This window comes from Hyperolius riggenbachi, chromosome 8 (assembly GCF_040937935.1).
Source record: "Hyperolius riggenbachi isolate aHypRig1 chromosome 8, aHypRig1.pri, whole genome shotgun sequence".
NCBI classification, from domain to species: Eukaryota; Metazoa; Chordata; class Amphibia; order Anura; family Hyperoliidae; genus Hyperolius; species Hyperolius riggenbachi.
In genome coordinates, this window is record NC_090653.1 from 69,180,517 (window position 1) to 69,204,206 (window position 23,690).

General features: G+C 43.1%; 1 protein-coding gene across 9 annotated transcripts in view; it reads left to right on the forward strand.

Moving 5' to 3' along the window:
* Positions 1–23,690, forward strand: part of TMEM91 (transmembrane protein 91) — a 510,612-nt gene that overhangs the window by 22,170 nt on the left and 464,752 nt on the right. For 7 of the 9 annotated variants that reach the window (XM_068250624.1, XM_068250623.1, XM_068250638.1 and 4 more), the window contains exon 1: positions 33–156. The exons of 1 other annotated variant lie outside the window; for it this stretch is intronic. The gene's annotated coding sequence lies outside the window, so the exon portion shown is untranslated. Of the gene's footprint in view, positions 1–32; positions 157–23,690 lie in introns of those variants that run through there. One more of the 9 variants, XM_068250630.1, reaches the window with a different exon arrangement.

The window sequence follows — 23,690 nt, forward strand, 5'->3', positions numbered from 1 at the left end:
AAACACATTGCGGAAATGACGTCAGGCGCAGCAACAAGAGGTCACGAACTTCTAGCGTCCATGTTGAAAGAGGGCATGTGTGGAACTGCAGGAGTGCAGGGTGGTTTTCAGCTGAGTGTGATGAGGAGAGTGTAGACAGCATGTAAAAGATGGCAAGTATGTATAGTGCGAGAAGTCAGTGTAACAATGACAGTTGCTTTATATTTACCACATCATACACTGAGTGTGAGACTTCCCATGCTAAAGGGGAACTCCAGATCATGTGATTGGTGTGGTGTCCTCTGTACACTGTTACTCCACCGGTGCTGGGCTGCTGCATGAGTCCGGCAGGCGGTTACTTTGGGATTTGGACATGCATCTTGTGTGTAAGGACTCTAAACACTGAAACTTTTTTTTTTTTTTAACATGCACGTGTTCTTTAGGGTGTTGTGTGTTATACTCCCAAATTTTTGCTCACGCACTGTAATTGCGGTTTCCATTTTATTGGGGGGGCATGTGAATTGCAGCAAAAGCTAGGCACTAGTCTAGTAGTTTAGGGCAGCGTTTCTCAACATTTTATTGGTATCTTATGTACCCCTTTTAAAACCCTTTAATCGCCAAGTACCCTCTGGCATAGTAAGCATAACCACAAGTATCTCTTGACAAATATATATTTATTCCTAGTACATGATAATTGGTTCTAAACAATTTCCAAGCATTTACTATTGCTTTTAATTAGCTAAACACTAATTAAATAAGGCCCGGTTCACATTAGCGGTCCAGGTCCGGCTTCCCCGGACCCGGAATGCTCCGTACACAGCGGATGGTGAATGGATACATTGTTAATCAATGTATCCATTCACACTCGTGCGCCGTCCCGATCCGGGACGATCCGGCTATTTTTCCAACATGCGCTATTTTTCCGTCCGTCCCGGTGTGGCTGCGGTCCCGGGCCGGATCCTGACCCTTCGCATGCGGCCATGCTGTGCAATGAGAAACGGATTTTATCGTAAGAGAAACAGAGGCGCCAGCAGGATAAAAAGTAATAAACATTTTAAAATTTGCTGGGAGGCAGTGGTGGACTTACCTCCAGAAAGCAGACTCAAAATACTGTCTGAATTAAACAAATAAATTTATTATTGGTACCCCAAAAGATGCAACGCGTTTCGCAGGCACAGCCCGCTTCATCAGGCAATAAGATAGGGGACAAACAGTAGCTCGTCAGTAGCACGAATGGCACCTCTGGGGTACCAATAATACATTTATTTGTTTAATTCAGACAGTATTTTGAGTCTGCTTTCCGGAGGTAAGTCCACCACTGCCTCCCAGCAAATTTTAAAATTTTTATTACCTTTTATCCTGCTGGCGCCTCTGTTTCTCTTACGATAATACTGTGTCCACCCCTGGTGGAGGGGTGACCTACCCCTACTTTCCTGATCTACAGAGAGCGACATCTTAATCCTGAGTGAGGACAGGTCTAATCTCCTCACCTGCATCTACAGTGGTTGCCTAAGAGGTAACCCATGTTTGTGAGTATATTCATCTCACACTTACATTTATCCACGGTTTCCAACACATACTACACTATATTGGGCTCTCGGTGTCTCCTATTTATAATGAGAAACGGATGTTTCTTATCACACTGGCAATAGGACTGGATGCTTCCAGCACCGGTCCTATGCCACTTGGGGGGCCCGGACTACACGCCGGTATCCCCCATGCTTGCAGTGCCTTTCTGGCACTGCAATGTATCTAGTTCCGGCTACTTTATTGTAGCCGGAACTGATACATTCCGGATCCGCAACTTGTGCCGCCTTGTGGCCACCGCAGAGACCCGTACGGTCTCTTTGCGGCCCCTTGACCCGGACCCCCGGACACTTGCGGACTCGAACCGCAAGTGTGAACGGGGCCTAAGATGTGGTGTTTTAAATAAGATGTATCATTTTCTAAAACTCTAAATTTGTTATTCTTGGTTAAATATATCAAGCCTGAGTACCCCCCACATGTGTACCACATGTTGACAACCTAGGGTTTAGGGGGCCTAACAGCTTCGTGCCGTAGAGACTAGTTGCTGTGATTGAAGAACTGTTCCCTATGAGGTTTCCTGCTGGGTCCCCTAAACTTGACAAGCACTAAAACTGGGAGCTGGTATGGTTTGGGTGACTAGTTCTCCAATCACAGCAACATCTACAACTTGAAGCATTCTAATTGGTAAAATAGTGTGGGCGTATTATTACTTCAACCTATTTGAAACCTAGAAGTTTGAGAGGATGCTGTCCACTCAATCACATAATTTTCCTATGTGCTTTCTCACTGGGTGACCTAAACCATACTTGCTTCTAAATCTGTATATTAGGCATGTGGGAGGTATATGCATGCAGTCAGGTTTTTTTTTTGTTACATTTTTTTATTGATATACTACAGTATAACATGACACATGTCGTAATTAAGTATCATGTGCGTAAACAGTCAGGTTTTTGTTTAACACAAAGCAGATGCAAAAAGAAAAATGGGAATAAATGGAGAACTGCGGAATCTTCTTCGTCCATATAGAAAGTCATTGCAACTTCAGCGCTACTTGCCCTAGTGTTTGCCCAGTCTAAACATGGGTTGTCACTTTTAAAAGACAACTGTAGTGAGAGGTATATGGAGGCTGCCATATTTGGTTTCAATATTTTTATTGATTTTATAGTAATACAACAGTAAAAGAAAAGAATAAAAAAACAAAAAACAAATTGAACAGTTGTACATATGTGGTACAGTTGGAACAAATTTTGGTTTGAGAGTGTTCTGGCAGCCGGAGGCATCGTGTACCAGAAAGGTCAAACCTGAACATACAATGAGTACAATCTTAACTTTGAACAGTAAACACAGAACATAAAACATGGTCCTTAGAAGCTCTACAGTGACCAGAACTGGGAGATAGTATTTACTGACAGGGCTAGAAAAGAGGGGGAGAAGGGCTGAACTGCCCACTCACCCTCCGTATTCCCCATCCCCTGACCATGGGACCAACAAAGAAAGGAGAAAAGTAAGAAAGTGTGGATAGAGAACAGGTAGATGTACAGAGGCGCCAAAAGGATAAAATATGCTAAAATGTTTAACATTTTTGGGTGGCGGCGGTGGACCGGCCACTCAGAAATAGACTTGATGCTGTCGCTTAAGATAAGACAATTTATTCACATACTCCATGAACAAAACCGCAACGCGTTTCACGGGTATATTCCCTCCGTATTCCCCATCCCCTGACCATGGGACCAACAAAGAAAGGAGAAAAGTAAGAAAGTGTGAATAGAGAACAGGGAGGAAAGAGGAGAAAAAAAGAGAGGAAAAGGAGTGGAGTCCAAGGGAGTCCAGAGGAGCTCAATATGTTGTAAACAGGTTGGCGTTTGTATTTGGGTACTCAAGATCGATCCAGGGTTCCCATATACGAAGAAATTTATTGTGCGTGTTACGTAGGACACTTGTTAGTTTTTCATTGACCATGAGTTCTGACATATGTGCTTTGACCTCTGAAAAGTTTGAGGGGATTTTCTTCCAGTTCTTAGCCACTGTCATTTTAGCAGATAAGAAGAGGAAGGAAGCAAGCTTATTTTGGTTAGTCATGAGGCCATCAATTTTACCATGGAAGAGGACTACCCACGGATCTTTTCGTATGGTGATATGAAAAAGGGACTGTAAGAGGCAGAAAATCCTACTCCAAAAATGAGTGAGGCGTGGACATGGAGGCTGCCATATTTATTTCCTTATAAGCAATACTAGTTGCCTGGCAGTCCTGCTGACCCTCTGCCTTTAATACTTTTAGCCATAGACCCCAAACAAGTATGCAGCAGATCAGGTGTTCCTGACAATATTGTCAGATCTGATAAGATTAGCTGCATGCTTGTTTCTGGTGTTATTCAGACATTACAGCAACCAAACAGATCAACTGTACTGCCAGGCAACTTGTATTGTTTATATGGAAATAAATATGGCTGCCTCTTGCTACAGTTGGCCTTTAATGGATTTTGGCGTTGGATTAAAAGGTGCCTGAAGTTGGGAAAAAGTTTGAAATTGAATACTTACCTTTATTAGTGGGAAGCCTCTGGATAGTTCCGAAGCTTCCCCATCCTCCTTGCTAACTGCAACACACACAATTGCTCACTACCAGTTCAGGCATTTTCCTACTTCTATCTGGCCAGCAGGCGCCAGTCAGCCAATCAGGTGCACGGTCATACACCCTTTGCCTGCCATACCGATCTAGCAGGATCTGCACAAATTAGCATTCAGGTGGGAGGCTTGGTTGGACGTAATCATTGATTACATCTTTTACAGGGACCGCCGCGTGTAGGCATCTTCCACACAGTTATCCTCCTTGCTTCAAGCGATCCAGTTCTGGGACTTTCTGGACACATTTGACAGGTGTTTGTTAAACACTCCCATCCTTGAACAAGTGCGGCCACACTGCGAAGGCGCAAGTAGGGCCTGCACAGTAGCACAGAGCCACCCGAGCACGAGCCTCTCCCTGTTACTGTGCAGGTGCGGGCTGTACTTGCACCTATGCAGTGCAGCCATGATCCTATACGGACTGAGGTGTAGCCACAGAGAAGAAGGGAGGCCTGGTGAGCATCGGTGGGGGGCATGAGGACTGGAGAAGCGTCTGGATCATCCCAAGGCTTCCATCTACTAAGGCAAGTATCTAACTTTTCTTTTTTTAAAAACTCAGGTTTGCTTTAAACTTGACTTCATTGCACATAACGTGCATCAGATAGATCAGTAACAGTCGGCAACAGAGTCCATTGGTTCCCCTCCTTACCCTGCCTGCGGAAGCTGCTCTATCATGCCCTGCTCGTCCCTCCTCCCCTCTCCATGGTAACAAATTGCTCTGCTACAGCAAACTGTCACCCAAGGATTGAGTCCCAATCCCTCTAGGCGACAAGCATTGTACATTTATACACATCTTAGTGGCAGTTTTAGGCACAATTAGACTTTGCGAGCATCCACGCCATACTCTGTCTGTTGTTTACTAGAAGCCTACTTTCTAACTGGCTGAACAGAGGTGGGATGAACCATAAGGAGGGTGGCTAAATTTAAAAGAAGTGCCTTTCACGGGCTGTAAAAAAAGAAAAGAAAAATGGTTCGAGGAGGGCAGAAAGTGACATAACAAATGTCCATTCACAAAACCAACAACCGTTTCAGGGCCATGGCAGGTCCCCTTGTCTAGGTAACAAACAGAATGGTAACAACAACCTGGTGTATGTGACAAGCTCATAAGCAATGCTTCAAATTAGAACACCCTCCTTGCAATTTAAAATTGCTGCCAATTACAGCATATCATTTGCATATGAAAATAGTGTTAAATAGTACATTGTAGGGCACAATGTGGTTACATGCAATAACTTAGCATAACAAAGTATATCTTAAGGCTACTTTCACAGTGGGGCGTTGCGTTTTGATGCGACGTTAAAGTCTCAACGCAAACTAACAACGCAACGTGCCAAAAATGTCACAACGCAACTCTATGCCCTGTTATCGTCGCGTACAGTAGGGCATACAGGCAATGAAAAGTATGCTTCCAGGTCATTACTGAGCATGTGCAAACAGTCTAACGCAGTTGATAACGTGTATAACGCACAGCATGCAGCACTGTCTAATAATGCTACACGTTACACACAAACGCAAAGTGTGCACTGTGAAAGTTGCACAGACTTAGTATTGCTGTGTGTTTGTCCACGTTAAAACATTTTCTAACGTGCGACTTTAACGTCGCACTGTGAAAGAGGCCTAAGTCGCCTTGTATGTGCTTATAAGCCTGCCACGTACACCAGGTTGTTGTTATCATTTTGTTTGATACCTTGACAATGGCCCCGTAGCATTCGTAGGTTTTGTGAATGGACATCTGTTACGTTATGTGAGTAAACAACGCATTATTCTTTACTGAGTGTGTGGATCTTCAGGATTTCTTCATTGGCTTTATACTGGTCCTGCACCCCCATATTCTGGTATGGTGTGCGATTCTATCTCTTATTAGAGAAGGACAGGTTTGAATCTATATCATCTCCCATCTAAAGAGAAAAAAAGGGCAAAATTTACATTTCAAAGCTGCTGTTGTCCTGTATTGTTCCTGCCAAGTACAGCATTAGTGCAATCTTTGTTGTGCCAGCTGATCTGTTGGCTCCTGCCCTTCATTTTCCTTCCAAAAATATTCAGCAAAAGCTATGTTTAAAAGTTGACATTATTACACATTGTTCCTGCCAAGTGCAGGATTAACGTAAATCTTGGTTGTGCCGGCAGATCTGTGGGCAGCTAGTGCAGGGCAAATGATTTCTGGCCTTCTTATCCCCTCCAACAATCTTCAACAAAATTAACGATTTAAAAGGTTAAATTATTCTGCATTTGTGATTCTAACGAAACCATTCTCAATACATATTAAGTTAAAGAGAATCTGTACTGTCCGATTTGTACAATAAAAAACATACCAATTGAGTCACTGTGATCTCACCTTTAAGTGGACCTGAACTCTTGTACAGGACTGAAGAAAAACAGAGAGAAATGCCCCCTGTAAGTATTTAGAAATCTTAACATGTCTTATTCCCCCTCATATGTGACTAATCACCAGTGTAATTTGATCTCTTCACCTGTGTCAGGTCAGTAATCTGGGCTGCCATGGCAGAGCAGATAACTTGTAAACACATGATGTTAGCCCTATGGCTGCTTCCATGATAGCAGGAAGTAGACACACTGCAGATTTATTCCAGGATTTGCATCAGCTGTAACAAAGAAATTCTTTTCTTATGAAAGACTATACAATGCAGATATTCCTAAGCTCCAGAATATAGGGGTTTACTTGGAAAGAATAAATTTACCTAAATTAAATACTATAGACCAAGAAATACTTGGAGCATTAATAAAAGAAAGTGAATTTATAGACACTGTGTCGAAACTCCAGAAGGGAAAAAGTCCTGGTCCTGATGGCTATTGCGCAGAGTTTTATCAGCACTTCGCCCCTGTCTTGGCCCCCATCTTCTGTAATATGGTTAATAATGAGGAAGGAGCTGCTACTTTTTCTTTAGAGACGAATCGAGCAACCATAACGTTAATCCCAAAGGAAGGGAAATCTAATATGGAGTGTGCAAATTTTAGGCCTATATCACTTCTGAATTGTGATGTCAAGATTTATGCAAAAATCCTGGCAAATAGACTGGGCGGGGTTGCTGATAGAATCCTGGGCAAACAACAGGCAGGTTTTGTCAAAAACAAACAAACTCAAGATAATATCTATGCAGCAATAAACTCGATTCACATATGCAAAAAAAGAGGAGTTGAAGCAATAATGATTGCTGTAGATGCTGAAAAAGCGTTTGACAGACTTTCAAGGGACTTTTTATTTCAAATGCTTGATAGGCTTGGCTTTGGCCTCAATTTTATTAAGAAAATAAAAAGATTATATTCGAATCAAAGTGCAGGAGTCAACGTCAATGGACACATATCTGATATTTTTGATATAAAAAATGGGGTCAGGCAGGGCTGTCCACTATCATCCTGGCTATTCAACCTAAGCCTAGAAGCTGTTATTCAAGTAATTCAAGGTGATGATCAGGTAAAAGGCGTTAAAACAAATGAAGATGAGATTAAAATCCTTGCTTATGCGGATGATCTGTTGTTAATCCTGACTGACCCGATTCACTCTATTACTAGATGTGAGGAAATCTTAAATACATTCGCACTGTATTCCAACTTTAAGCTAAATCAAGAAAAAACTACAATTTTAGATTTGGGCTGTTCAGCTGCTACTGTACATAAAATTAAACAAAAAAACAAATTTAAATGGAATGAGTGCGTGATTAACTATCTTGGAATCTCCCTCACAAAAGACCCTAAGGATCTTTTTAAGGCTAATTTCTCAAAAATTATAAAAGAATTTAAGGGTAAACTTCAGTCATGGGACCGCCCTTGTTTTAATATTATTGGTAGGATCAGTATTATCAAAATGGTTGTGCTACCCAAACTCATCTTTTTATTGCGGAGTTTGCCAGTGACTATCCCGGGTTCATGGTTCCAAATTTGGCAAAACATTTTTCAGAATTTTATATGGAGTAGGTCCAGACGTAGATTAAGTTGTAAGCTAATCTCCAGAGGGAAAGAAAGAGGTGGCTTAGCCGCCCCAAATATCCAGAATTATTATAGAAGTATACACTTGGCCAGAATTCTAGACTGGAGGATAGAAGCCTCTCCTAATAAAACAGGCAAAATATGGACATCACTAGAAAAGGAAGAAGGCAAACTTGATTTAATCTTCTCATGGATACCCAGCAACATTTACAAAATTTATTCAACTACCCACCATCCTTTGATTACACCAACACTAAAAACCTTTTATTGGTTTGTGCAAATATGGCAAAAAGAAACGGGCCTCTCGCCCATGACTACACTGAGGGACAACCCAGACTTTATTCCAGGCGCGAAGAAGTCGTGGTTCATAAAAAATAATATAAGTAGTGAAACACGTATTGTTAACCTTAGGGGCGACCACACTCTGAAAATTCCTAGCCTTTTATATAACGATGGGCAGAAAAATACGTGGGGACTAATCCAAGCACAAAGTTTCCTGCATAAAGTGCATTTGAAAAGTAGGATAGACTTGAATATCCTAGAAAAACACATCTTGCTTAACAAAAAAATGGAAAAAGCCTTATCTAAACTTAATAAACTTAACAGCCCAGGCGAGATAGATAACTCTACCCCAACCTATTGTGAAAAATGGGAAACGGCCGTTAGTCCCACTCTCAGCCACAAATGGCCAAAGATTTGGCAGAGTAATTGGTCCATACGGGATACAACTCTACAACTCATCCAGTACAAGACCACTGCTAAATGGTATCTCACTCCATCACGCATCCAGAAATTTACTAGCCATAAGGTGGTTTGTTGGAGGTGTGGGCAGGAGGACGGGACAGAGATGCATATGTGGTGGTCATGCCCCATAGTAAAAGTTTTTTGGGAAGAAATAACCCTCTTTTGCAGAGAATTACTAACAGATACCTTCAACCTATCCGCAGAAGAAGCGATCTTTGGATTTGCTGATGCAGGTGGTTGTAAGGGTAGCATTTTAATCAAAGAAGTAGGTTCCAAGGTTGCTAAAAGAATGATACTGGATAAGTGGAAAGAACCAACCCCCCCAAGTCTGGATGAATGGGTTTGTAGAATGGACCAGTTGTGTGGTGGCAGGAATCCTGTAGTCCAAGATATGAAGGAAGATGAAATGACTTATGATGGAGGTGAATGGGCAAGATCGTGTAGTAAAACCTGGCGAGTAATCACAGAAGGGTATTTAAACAACTCACAAATATAGATTCATGTCGGGGATAAAGACGGGCAGGGTTAGAGGCGGTTGGGCAATCCGTAGCAGAGACTGGTGATAGGGGTGTGGTATTTGTGAAGTTTGAATGAGTAGTTTGTGGAATAAGAGCTGGTTGGATGAGGGTTGTGTGTGCTCACATGCGGTAGCTGGAATTTACTGTGCTCCGTCTCAGGGTTTGTGAGCAGGGGTAGTTGTTGTAACCCTGTTTTCAGGGGGGGGATGATCGGGCTCTGAAAGGGCGACTATATAATCAAGCTACCTATGAGCAATATAAGAAATATAATTATTATAGCAGACGAACAATGATGATAGCACTACCCAGCGATGGCATACAGCCACTTAAGGCTGATAGGCCTTTAGCTGACAAGCTCTCCGCATGTGGTGTGCATCTGAGTTGAAAAAAAAAAAAAAAAAAAAAAAGAAGAAGAAAAAAAAGAAATTCTTTTCTTAAAATGTTGTTATGCTGTTGCTTATCTTTTAGAGCAGAGAGGAGTTCAGGTCCGCTTTAATTGCATGTACACATAAAGAGTACCTCTAGCGCCACCTACTAGGAATTGTATTTAGTCCTTCCATTTTCGCAGCTTGCTTTTATTACAGAAGAGCCTGCAGCTTTAATTCTGCCTGATTTTAAACAGCACAATAACCAACAAGGTGGAGAAAAGCACATGCTGATTTCTGGTAATTGATTTGAGTCATTTTCTGCTCTTGTCCCCTCCCCCCCCCCAACTCCACTCCTAAAAATAAGAAATGGTCCTGAGACAAAGTTAATTCAAATCACCTGATTCATATTTTAGAGAAATGTATCTGTAAAGTTACCGCAAATCCCCTGGTAACCGCTGCAGGATAGAATACCGTGCCGTTCTGCCTGCTGGGAAATAGAAGCCTAATTAATTGTAATCACTCAAGTATTTAAATGAAGTGAGCGTACGGGCTGGGGAGGCTCTGCCCTGCGTCTGATCTCCACACAGTGCCAAAATTTCATTACCTCCGCATAGCTAGGCTTTCTGTTAAGGCAACGGCCCCTCCGTTCAGTGAGAATTCTCTACATCTGCAGGGCTGTATTCATCTGACGTTCTGTATTATTTATAGACTGAATCCTGGGAGCCCTGCACTCCCACTGGGACATAAAGCATTAATACATTTATTTAAAGCTGATGTTGATATTGCAGATTCAAATGTTATTGCGAGCACTCGTTCCCATTTAGGGTACATTGGGCTCTATTCACAAAGCTGCTGATAAATGTATTGTCACCTAATTCATAAAGATAACCTTTCAGTACATTTACAAGCAAAATAATCACTCAAAGTAAGTTGTTCTCGATTAACCTAATTTCAATACAATTCTTTTCTTGCTTTTAGTTATATTATATTAATATAATAAAATTAATATAATAAAAATATAATATAGATAAGGATAAAACAGAAGAAAACAGGTGAAAAAGCTTATTTATTATTGCGCTATATATATATATATATATAGATATATATATATATATATATATATATATATATATATATATACACACACTTTTATCTCAATACAGAAAAACTTGTGTAAAATCAATACAGCAGTTAATGTTCATCTCTATAGGGTTTAGAGACACCTTAGTGATGTTACTTGGGTAATATGACCCTGCGGCAGAGTGCACCAATAGGGTCATACGCACAGTGTCGCTTCCCACTCAGTGACGTAGTTCGTCACTGGGATTCCCGTCGGTCTGCGACTCGCTGTGCTCCGCCGTTTACACTACCTTCGTCACCCATAGATTTCCGTTACCCTAAGCACCATGTGTTAATGCTAGGGGTAACGTATTGCAGGCTGTGCTTTGGGATTGCGGCAGAGCGGATACTTCGAGTGCTTTGCGACAGAACACCATAAGTGTGAAGGGCCCCATTCACTTCCATTGCCGTTGCGTCACCCTGCGATAAAACGGTAACACAATAAACACTTGAAATGCAAGTATAAAAGGGGGCCTAAGGGACACTTAAAGTTAGAGGGATATTGAGGCTGATATAATATATAATTTTTTCCTTTTAAACACTTGAATCCCGATCGGACATGTCGGATTTTATCGATCAATTGAATTAGGTCAAATCACACAAAAAATTGTGTTGTGTAGATGGGGCTTTAGAGGCAGAGGCTCAACAGGATAGCCAGGCAATTTTCATTGTTTAGAAGGAAATAAATATGCCAGTCTCCAAATCCCTCTCATTACAGGTGCCCTTTAATTCAGCCTAAAGGTGCATACACTCGCTATACAATACCCACCTGAGGCAAACACTTTTGAGTAGAGAAAACACCATGGTGATTTTCAGCAGGGGGCGGGGCTACAGACTCTAGTGGAAAGCTGCAGACTCTGGTGGTATTTGGGAGGAAAAGACACGACGGGTAATTATAACTTTATATTAGAAAAGGACCCATTAAATGTGTAATTTACACTAGAGGTTCGCTTTAATCAGGGAAAGCATGGGGTTCATTTAGCATATACATAAGTACAGTCATGCATTAAGGGTACAGAATAATTTATGCAAAAAATATAAATGAGCAAACCTGAAAACATTAGTTCCAAAAACACACACACACACACCACACCACACCACACCACACCACACACAGACACACACAGACACACACAGACACACACAGACACACACACACTTTTGCCATTGGAAATCCATTTTGAATATATGGACATGCAGATGGCTGTTTTCCAGTGACATCTAATTATCCATTAAGGATGCCCCTCTTTCAGGGTTCCGAAGTATTCCTAACCGAAGCAAAGTTACCCAAGGTAAGAACAGAGGTGTGTTCATGCTGGATCCACGTACCTCTGTGTATTGTCCTTTATTCTACTCCTCCCCCACCCGACCCCCGCAATTACTCCTAGTCTCAAAATTTGACTTTTGCCCAAAATCAATTTTACAAGAATAGGCAGGCTTGCTGTGCTGTTCCTTTTTATCACCTCCCCATTACCTTCTTCTCCCCTTATTCACTCCCTTTAAAAAGGAACACAAGGTGTGAGGCCTATGGAGCCTGCCATATTTATTTTCTTTTAAAGGGAACCTGAACTGAAAATAAAAAGTCAGAATAACCATACACAGGTCATACTTAGCTCCTGTGTAGTCTACTCCTCAATCTCTTTCTCCTCTCCTGCGTCCCATTCGTCCAATGTGATCAATGGAATTCTCTGTCCTCCATTTTAAAAATGGCCATTACCCCATAACCGCTTCCTGGTCAGCACACTGTTAAACTGTAATATCACCCACTTGAGCCATAGGGAAACATGGACATTACCTTGCACATTCAGTTGTAGCTGACAGTTGCTGATGTATAACTGACAGCCACCGGTATATTTCAGTTCTGACAAAATATTGTCATAACTGGAAGGGATCACTGTAAGAAGAAAATGGTGAGCCTCTGAGAGGAACTGATGGTGAGGTTAGTATGTAATATTCATTTGCAGCAACATCATGTGTTAATAATTTTTCTAGCTTCTGGTTCCCTTTAAAGGAATACTTAAGTCTGGCAAAAAATGACTTTTACTCACCTGGGGCTCCCCTCAGCCCCCTGCAGCTGAACGGTGCCCTCGCCGTGTCCCTCCGATGCACCAGGACTCGCCGGCCGACAGGCTGGGAACGCGGCTGATTATCCGCGTCCACGGACGCAATAGCGCCCTCTATAATGCTATTGCGTCCGGCCTGTCGGCTGGTGACGGCCAAACCGGAAGTGGCCGCCGGCGAGTCCTGGTGCATCGGAGGGACACGGCGAGGGCACCGTTCAGCTGCAGGGGGCTGAGGAGAGCCCCAGGTGAGTAAAAGTCTGCGACTGCCCCCTTGCACCGCTGCTCCGTCTCCGCGCTGGTCTGGTCTGGACTCCGGCATGCTTCACTTCTTCTAGCCCGGCAGGAAGTTTAAACAGTAGAGGGCGCTCTACTGTTTAAACTTCCTGCCGGGCAGGAAGAAGTGAAGCATGCCAGAGACCAGAGCGGAGACGAAGCAGCGGTGACCGGGGGCAGTCGCACCGGCGGAGCAGGTAATGTATGCGGGGGGAGCGGCGGCAGCAGCACCACCACAGATTGTGAACGGTTTCAGGCTGAAATCGGTTCACAATCTGTTTGCAGTAAAGGTAGCCATACGATCCCTCTCTGATCAGATTCAATCAGAGAGGGATCTATCTGTTGGTCGAATCTGATGGCAAATCGACCAGTGTATGGCTACCTTAAGAATAGTAGCAATGTAAATATTCCCCTTGAAAAAAATCAAAAGGTGAATTTTGATTTGCTGCTGTAGGCTCCACCCACTTTCTAAATATTTATAGTCACTCAGTGGCCAGCTGTGTCAAGTTTGGCAACCCTGCCATTAACAGTGTAAGAATGGTTGCAGTTTATTTTTTCCCATGTAAAAAATTTAGTTGTTGGCGCTGCCCACTTTTTCTAACCTTGACATACAGTCACTCAATTATCACGTTTATCAGCTTTGGGGTCCTTGGTATCAATAATTTGTATATTCCCATTAACCACTTCCCAACTGAGGGGTTTTACCCCCTGACCACCAGAGCAATTTTCACCTTTCAGCGCTCCTTCCATTCATTCGTCTATAATTTTATCATTACTTATCGCAATGAAATGAACTATATCTTGTTTTTTTCGCCACCAATTAGGCTTTCTTTAGGTGGGACATTATGCCAAGAATAATTTTATTCTAAATGTGTTTTAATGGGAAAATAGGAAAAAATGTGGGAAAAAAATTATTATTTTTCAGTTTTCGGCCTTTATAGTTTTTAAATAATGCATGCTACTGTAATTAAAACCCATTAAATGTATATGCCTATTTATCCCGGTTATAAAACCGTTTAAATTATGTCCCTATCACAATGTTTGCCGCCAATATTTTAGTTGGAAATAAAGGTGCATTTTTTTCAGTTTTGCGTCCATCCCTAATTACAAGCCCATAGTTTATAAAGTAACAGTGTTATACCCTCTTGACATAAATATTTAAAAAGTTCAGTCCCTAAGGTAACTATTTATGTATTTTTTTTAAATTGTAAATTTTTTATTTTTTTTTTTAATTACAAAAAAAAAAAAATTGGGGAGTGTGGGAGGTAAGGAGTTAATTTTTTGTGTAAAACAAGTTTATTTGTGTGTAAAAAATGGTTAGGATGTAGTTTTACTATTTGGCCACAAGATGGCACCATTACCAATTTGTTTCATACGACCTGCAAGCGTCCTTCTGGACTCTTGCAGGAAGTAGAAAGAGGCTGGGACTTTGTTATCTTTTCACAATGATCGGGCTGCTCAGCCGAGCGGCAGCAGATCATTGCGGGGCTGAGATCAACGAACGGGAATGGATTTTCCCGTTCATTGATCTCCGGGCGAGCGGGCGGCGGCGTGTTTACTAGCGGCGGGCGGGCGGCGTGTTTACGAGCGGGAGCGCGGACAGCGGCGGGAGTGCGCAGAGTACGGATTTCTCCGTCCCTGGGGGTGAAAGGATGGAAAAAGGGGCGGAGAAATCCGTACGCGCGGGGGTAAAGTGGTTAAAGTTACACAAATCTTATTGGCTGTTTGTGGCTCTACCACCTTTCTGAATTTGAACCCCCAGTCACCCATTGACCAACTGTACCAGGTTTGGGGCATTTGCTATTAACAGTGTAAAAATGGCAGAAATTTAAATATTCCCAGTGAAAATCAGCAGGTGACTTTTGATTGGCTGTTGTAGGCCCCACCCATTTTCCTGAATATTAATCCCAGTCACCCAGTGACCAACTGTACAAAGATTGAGAACCCCGCCATTAACAGTGTAAGAACGGCTGCAGTTTATATTTTCCAGTGAAATTTGTTTTTAGCTCCGCCCACTTTTTGTAACCTGGACACACAGTCACTCAATGACCAAGTTTGTGAGCTTTCAGGTTCCTGGCATCAAAAATGTGTGAATGGAAGCAGCAGTTTATCCAGAAAGGAAATCTGATTGGCTGTTTGTGGCCCCGCCCCTTTAGTGAATTTGGACCCCAGTCACCCAATGACCAACTGTAGCAAGTCTGAAGCCTCAGCCATAAACAGTGTAAGAATGGCAGCAGTTTCAATATTCCCCTTGAAAATCAATAGATGAATTTTGATTGGCGGTTGTAGGCTCCACCCACTTTCCTGAATCTTCATCTCATTCACCCAGTGACCAACTGTGCCAAGTTTGAGAACCCTGCGATTAACAGTCTAAGAATGGCTGCAGTTTACATTTTCCCATTAAAAATGAATGGCTGAAATTTGATTGGCTGTTTTATGCTCCGCCCGCTTTTCCTGGATTTGTAACCTCGGTCACCAAGTGACCAACTGTGCCAAGTGTGGGGATTCTGGCTTGATTACTGTGAGAATGGCAGCCTTTTACATTTTTTCCATTGACGTGAATGGGTTAAATCTGATTGTCTGGCTGTAGCTCCGCCCAGGTGTGCAGGGGGGCCGCAAGACCCCCAGAACATATCGTCTAAGGTAGTAAGGGGTCTGTATACCGAGTCTCGTTCAAATCGGTCAAGCCGGTTTACACCCCCCCCCCCCCCCCATTGTGGGACACCTCGTGGTACTCCCCCATCCTGGTTCACGTACGCTTCTCTCCTCCACCACCATGGCTTGCACTGCAGTCCCAGCATCATGTCACTATATATGGCATCCATTAGGCCACAGGCTATAGTCTTGTTTCGCACTCTTTTTTTTTTCTTGATTCAGTGTGTTTTTGTGTTTAATTGTTCACTGACAATACTGGCTGCTTATATTGGTTATGCACTATCACTTAGTCTCTTTATGAGAGGTACGGAACCTGGGTTCTGTCACTGGGGTAGCTCTTATATTGCGCACCCCAGGTGATTATTATCAATACCATTCATGCATTACCTATTCCAGGTTGTATGTACTACTATACAATTGCCTTTATTGATATGAGGTGTATTGACTAGCTCATTTAAATGTGTGTATTCATGATTTAGTGTTATTTGATGCTTTACTAAATTTTGTATACTCTTTTGTATATGTTTGCCTGTGGTGCTATTATATGGTCATAGCTCTTTACTCACCTATATGTTTCGTGACCAAGCACACATTTGCTGACTGAGTTGTGCATATACTTCCTTTTGCTTGACTACCATATGACTATGGTAGGGATGATGGTGTGACTACCATATGACTATGGTAGGGATTATGGTGTGACTACCATATGACTATGGTAGGGATGATGGTGTGATTACCATATGACTATGGTAGGGATGATGGTGTGATTACCATATGACTATGGTAGGGATTATGGTGTGACTACTATATGACTATGGTAGGGATTATGGTGTGACTACTGTATGACTATGGTAGGGATTATGGTGTGACTACTGTATGACTATGGTAGGGATTATGGTGTGACTACTATATAACTATGGTAGGGATTATGGTGTGATTACCGTATGACTATGGTAGGGATTATAGTGTGATTACCATATGACTATGGTAGGGATTATGGTGTGACTACCATATGACTATGGAAAGGATGATGGTGTGATTACCATATGACTATGGTAGGGATTATGGTTTGACTACTATATGACTATGGTAGGGATTATGGTGTGACTACCGTATGACTATAGTAGGGATTATGGTGTGACTACCGTATGACTATGGTAGGGATTATGGTGTGACTACCGTATGATTATGGTAGGGATTATGGTGTGACTACTATATGACTATGGTAGGGATTATGGTGTGACTACCGTATGACTATGGTAGGAATTATGGTGTGACTACCGTATGACTATGGTAGGGATTATGGTGTGACTACTATATGACTATGGTAGGGATTATGGTGTGACTACCTACAATAATAATAATAATTACAGTATTGTAGTAGATAAGCTTATTAATCAATCAGTCAGTCAGTCGGCAGTCTAATAATACGCTGCTCATTTCAGATTGCTACTTGTATTCCAGTGAGTGACTCGAGCAATGTGTAATAAACCGTTTGATAATGGGAAAGTGTTGTGCATCTACCCCACTGCTGAGATACAACAACACCGCACTGATATGAATGGGGATCAACTTCCACCTGTCACATAAGCGTGGGAGGGAGCTGCATGCCTGTGTGATGGGGGAAGATGACTACCACTGATACCTGTGCTGAGCTCATTCAGCTTAGTGGGGGGGAGGGCACATTGCATTTATCTATTAGGAAATGCACACCATATGCGATTGCTCACCTGCTATTGTCTTGTGTGTATTAATAGAGCTACATAAATCCCTGGGGCCAGGATGTCAACGTGCCTAAAACAAATTAGTTTTGTGGAGGAATAAATCCATATTGCCATTACTGCACACGCTGTTGTTCTCATTTACTCTTTACAACTACAAAGTATATTGTTTGTAGGATAGAGTCCAGCTCCAGGCAATTGTACTCAGCCAGATTAGGGTCCACAGGGATCTGCAGATACATTCTGCTAGGTTATATTAACACTGATATTTGCATGGAAACCCATGCTTTTTTTTTTTTTTTTTTGTTTCAGTGCATTCAGCTATTTGGTCAAAAATAGCCACGGGGCAGACATGTGTATTCATGCGGTGGTCCTGAGGCTGCCACCTTCCTGACGCCTATCGGCGTTAGGCGGTCAGGAAGTGGTTAAAGCACACCTGACCCAAGGCAACGCTACCTGAGGTAAGTACAGGATTGTGTTCATGCTGGATCCTCGTACCTGAAATGCAGGCATGAAACCAGCAAATGTTGATTCCGGTGATACCTTTAACCACTTTGTCCTCCTTGACGTATAAAAACGTCAAGGAGGACAGGCGCGCTCCCGCGGCCGATCGCGCGCGTGCACGCGCACTCCCGGCCGCGGAGTCGGTAGCCACGGAATCAATGTATCGGGCTAGGGAGCCCGATCATTGATTCCTCTCCCCCGCTGAAAAAGCGACAGCTTCTCTCGGAAGCTTCGCTCTTTCTGAAGCTGTGTCCCTCTAAGCGTACATTGTACGCTTAGAGTGACGTCATGTAAAAAAAATCGAGATTGCCATCTTGTGGCCAAAAAGTAAAACTACAAGTAAATGCCCAAAAACATTACAATACACCAATATTTCCCCAAATAAAACACTTTTAAAACCCACCCTTCCAAAAATGCCCACATAAAATGTTTAATAAAAAAAAAAAAAAAAAAAAAAGCATTACTATAAAAAAAACAAAAACACATAAATATTTACCTAAGGGTCTAAACTTTTTAAATATCTATGTAAAGATGAAATATTTCTCAATTTTTTTTTTTATAAGCTTGTAAATAGTGATGTATGCAAAACGGAAAAAATGCTCTTTTATTTCCAAATAAAATATTGTCGCGATACATTGTGATAGGGACATAATTTAAATGGTGAAATAACCGTGACAAATGGGCAATAACAATACGTGGGTTTTAATTATGGAGGCATGTATTATTTTAAAACTATAATGGCCGAAAACTGACAAATAATGAATTTTTTCATTTTTTTTCTTATTCTTCCTGTTAAAATGCATTTACAGTAAAGTGGCTCTTAGCAAAATGTACCCCCCAAAGAAAGCCTAATTGGTGGCGGAAAAAACAAGATATAGATCAGTTCATTGTGATAAGTAGTGATAAAGTTATAGGCTAATGAATGGGAGGTGAACATTGCTCGGATGCATAAGCTGAAAACGACTGAGATGTTAAGTGGTTAAAGAGACTCTGAAGCGAGAATAAATCTCGCTTCAGAGCTCATAGTTAGCAGGGGCATGTGTGCCCCTGCTAAACCGCCGCTATAGCGCCGCTAAACGGGGGTCCCTTCACCCCCAAACCCCCCACTGCAACACTTTGTTTGCAGACTTGGTCGCTCCTGGAGGCAGGGCTAACGGCTGCAGCCCTGCCTCCAGTCACGTCTGTCAGCGGCGCATCGCCGCCTCTCCTCCGCCCCTCTCAGTGAAGGAAGACTGAGAGGGGCGGGGGAGAGGCGGAGATACGCGCTGACAGACGCGCGTCGGGCAGGGCTGCGGCGGTTAGCCCCGCCCCAACCAGGAAGCGCTCCCCCGCTGCACCGAGGGGATTTGGGGGTGAAGGGACCCCCGTTTAGCGGCGCGATAGCGGCGGTTTAGCAGGGGCACACGTGCCCCTGCTATTTATGAGGTCTGAAGCGAGATTTATTCTCGCTTCAGACTCTCTTTAATGACTACCTGTACATGGTTTATTGCAAGCTTTCCAAACGTTACGTTTCTTCTTCAGGCATCATACGGAACTGGATCAGAACCGTACAATAAGATGTTAATCACTGGAACCAGCGTTTGTTGGTTTGATGTGGACCCACATTTTAAAGTGGACCCACATTAAAAATACAAGATTTCAGAAATAGAATCTATTTTCTAAATTATAATAATAAATAGCAGCCTTTTTTCAGCTGCATGATGACAAATATAAAATATTTTACATTTATTGGAGGAACCCCTCCCTTTCATTATGCCGGGACAGAATCCGGCAAACTGGTGGAGTAGGAGTTGTCCGGCAAAGGAGGAATTGCTAATGGCTGCCACCTGTATAACCCTAGTTATGAAAAGAGAAGGGTGAAAAGCATGCACTGAAATGCTCATAGGCTTGAAGGAGTGTTTATTTATCTTTGTATGTGTCAGAGTGGTGCAACTAAATATATTGAATTAAAAATGTTTGGTTTGGGTCCGCTTTAAGCTTCGTACTCGCCGCCCGACGGCTCCTGCGTCATCCCCTTGACGACGGTCGTCAGTGACGCCTCTTCCTGGTGGCAGGGTAAAGTTGTACACGGAGGTGCGAGCGAGACTTCTGCGATCACGTTACTTTGTGCGGTGTCGTCAGGGATCTCAAAGAACCGCCGTGTTGGTCCATAGTCATTGGCGCGATGCAAGGCAACGTTAGTGATCGTGCGTCTGTACCCACTGTACCATTTGTACTTGGCGGAATAAATGATTCTGAGCTAACGTGCAGGAACCCGATTTCATGCGTGTGTTATGAATTACGGTATGACTTCGGGAACTTGCGGTTCGACGCATAGCGGCAGTGCTAGTTCTAATTCACCCGACGGGAAAACTCTTGCGCCGGATGATTAAAAGCATCCCAGATGCATTACAACGTAACGCTCTGGAGCACTTTGTCTAATGTGAAAGGTAACATGAAGGTCAATAAACTTTCATGTAACCTTTCTAAACAACATACTATGAGCATTCCGTCAGAATGGAGGGAACAGCCCCTAGTGTGAAAAAGCCCTTAGGGTCGGAACAGCATCATGATAATGAGCCAAGCAGCAGCAGGCAGGTTTGCCACGGTAGCCTGTTTACTTTTTTAAATAGGCTGCTTTAAAGCGGACCTGAACTTATAACATCCTCTCTGCTCTAAAAGATAAGCAGCAGCGTAATAACCTTTAAAGAAAAACATTTCTTTGTTACAGCTGATACAGATCCTAAAATAAATTTGCACTGTTTCTACTTCCTGATTCATGGAAGCAGACAGTGTTTACAGCTTGTGCTTTCTAATGAGCTTATCTGCCGTGGCAATCGTGACACAGGGGAAAGATCAAATTACAACTTGTGATTAGACACAAATAAGGCAGAATTAGACAAGCTAAATTCTCTAAATACATACAGTGAGCATTTCTCTATGTTTTCCTTTTGCCCTGTGCAAGAGTTCAGGTCCACTTTAAATCACATGACCAAAACAGGATGTTTAGCTAATGCTTTCTGAAGCCTCATGTGGCAGTGAAATAGCTTTGCATACCGTTATGAGTTGGTATTTTTAGATCCCTGGTTTTATTTGGCCATTAGTTGATGGCAGAATGCCTCCCGTAGGCCTGTGTTTTACCCGAATCACTGACATAGGGATATTAGATTGCGAGCTCCTTCAGGACTGATGATGAACATTCTCTATAAAGTTATGTTATACTGCCAGATGGTATTATTATTATTATTATTATTATTATTTATTGTATTTATAAAGCGCCAACATATTACGCAGCGCTTGACAATAAATATATACAATGATACAAGGATGACATACATAGGGTTATACACATAGAACAAAGTTATACATGCAAATTGTACAAAATACATGATCATGCAATATGGGCTGGTTAGGTAGGCACAGTAATACAAGTACAGGCTGTCATAGGACAGGAGCACATGATCCTGTAGATTACACTAGGGAGTGGAGGACCCTGCCAGAGGCTTACAATCTAAAGGGAGGGGTGGAAACACTAGGGGGGGATATAGTATGGTATAGTATAGAGCCAGAACATAGAAGTCTGCTGGAACTTTTACCTGGAAGTCTGGGGAAGAGTTAGAATGATTGTTGCTCAGGTCTGTGGTTGTATTGGGTACATTTTTCATCTGTGTCCCCATTATGTCTGAGGGAGAAAAAGAGAGACACAGCAATAAATACATTCCTGTGGTTCCAAACCACCTCCATGCTATACAACAAATAAATGAATTAAAAATATTGCTGTCTCCAGCCCTGCAGGAGAAATGTATGATTTATGAACAAAGAGCAGTAGTTTCCCAGTCTCCAGAGACCAGATGTAGGGTTAGCACTCTGCCTGAATACATAGATATGTGTTATGGTAATACAGAACATTGCTACAATTAGGCTTTGTATAATGTGTACATAGTGCCACCTAGTGATGAATTCTTGATAGTGGGTCGCACTCCTGTGGTTCAATACACTTTCCAGAAAACTGTAAAGCTATTACCTCCAAAAGAGGTCTGACTAATAGAAGGGTGGGGTGGAGGAGCATAAAATATATGGGTGTTAATACTTCAAAGCATAACTTTAAAGCATAACATGTAAACAAGAGGTAATCGCTTAATTCTCCAGAAGATACAGACACCAGTTCTTCTGGAGAGGTAAGCGATTACCTCTCGTTTACACATTATGTTTTTAAGTTTTAACCCCCAGCATAGGTAGCCAGAGAGTGCTACCCCAAATATAAGTAGCAGTACAGTGCTCCCCAAATGTAGGTAGCCAGAGAGTGCGACCCCCAAGTATAGGCAGCAGTACAGAGCTCCCCAAGTGTAGGTAGCCACAGAGTGCTCCCCAAGTGTAGGTAGCCAGAGAGTGCCACCCCAAGTATAGGCAGCAGTACAGAGCTCCCCAAGTGTAGGTAGCCACAGAGTGCTCCCCAAGTGTAGGTAGCCAGAGAGTGCCACCCCAAGTATAGGCAGCAGTACAGAGCTCCCCAAGTGTAGGTAGCCAGAGAGTGCCACCCCAAGTATAGGCAGCAGTACAGAGCTCCCCAAGTGTAGGTAGCCACAGAGTGCTCCCCAAGTGTAGGTAGCCAGAGAGTGCCACCCCAAGTATAGGCAGCAGTACAGAGCTCCCCAAGTGTAGGTAGCCACAGAGTGCTCCCCAAGTGTAGGTAGCCAGAGAGTGCCACCCCAAGTATAGGCAGCAGTACAGAGCTCCCCAAGTGTAGGTAGCCAGAGAGTGCCACCCCAAGTATAGGCAGCAGTACAGAGCTCCCCAAGTGTAGGTAGCCACAGAGTGCTCCCCAAGTGTAGGTAGCCAGAGAGTGCCACCCCAAGTATAGGCAGAAGTACAGTGCTCACCAAGTGTAGGTAGCCACAGAGTGCTCCCCAAGTGTAGGTAGCCAGAGAGTGCCACCCCAAGTATAGGCAGCAGTACAGTGCTCCCCAAGTGTAGGTAGCCACAGAGTGCTCCCCAAGTGTAGGTAGCCAGAGAGTGCCACTGCCACCCCAAGTATAGGCAGCAGTACAGTGCTCCCCAAGTGTAGGTAGCCACAGAGTGCTCCCCAAGTGTAGGTAGCCAGAGTGCCACCCAAGTATAGGCAGAAGTACAAGTGTAGTTAGCCAGAGAGTGCTCCCCCCAGTATAGGTAGCCATAAAATGCCCCCCCCCCCCATACAGGTAGCCATAGAATGCCCCCCCCCCCCCAAGTATAGGTAGCCATAGAGTCACCCCCAGTATAGGTAGCCATAGAGTTCACCCCCCCTCCCAGTATAGGTAGGGAAAGAGTGCCCCCAAATATAGGTAGCCAGACCTGCTGCCCCCCCATCCCTATACAGAGTGTGCGTTAAAGGGGTGTATAGCTTGCCTCCCCAGGATCAGGCAGACACATGTGACCTCTCTTAATCCTCTCCTCTAGGTGCTCCATCTCTATGGTCCAAGTCCCGTCTGTCTGCACCGTAGAGACAGAGCACCTGGGAGGAGAAGTTGAAGACCGCATGCATGTGGCCGAATGCTGGGGATGTGAGTTGTACACGTTGTACACCCCTTCACCGTGCACTCTGCACATGGCACTGCTCAAGTGTGGCTCAGGATTACCGCTTTTTGTCACTTTTAATTAATGGACAACTTAAAAAAAACCTGAACTGAAAATTAAAAG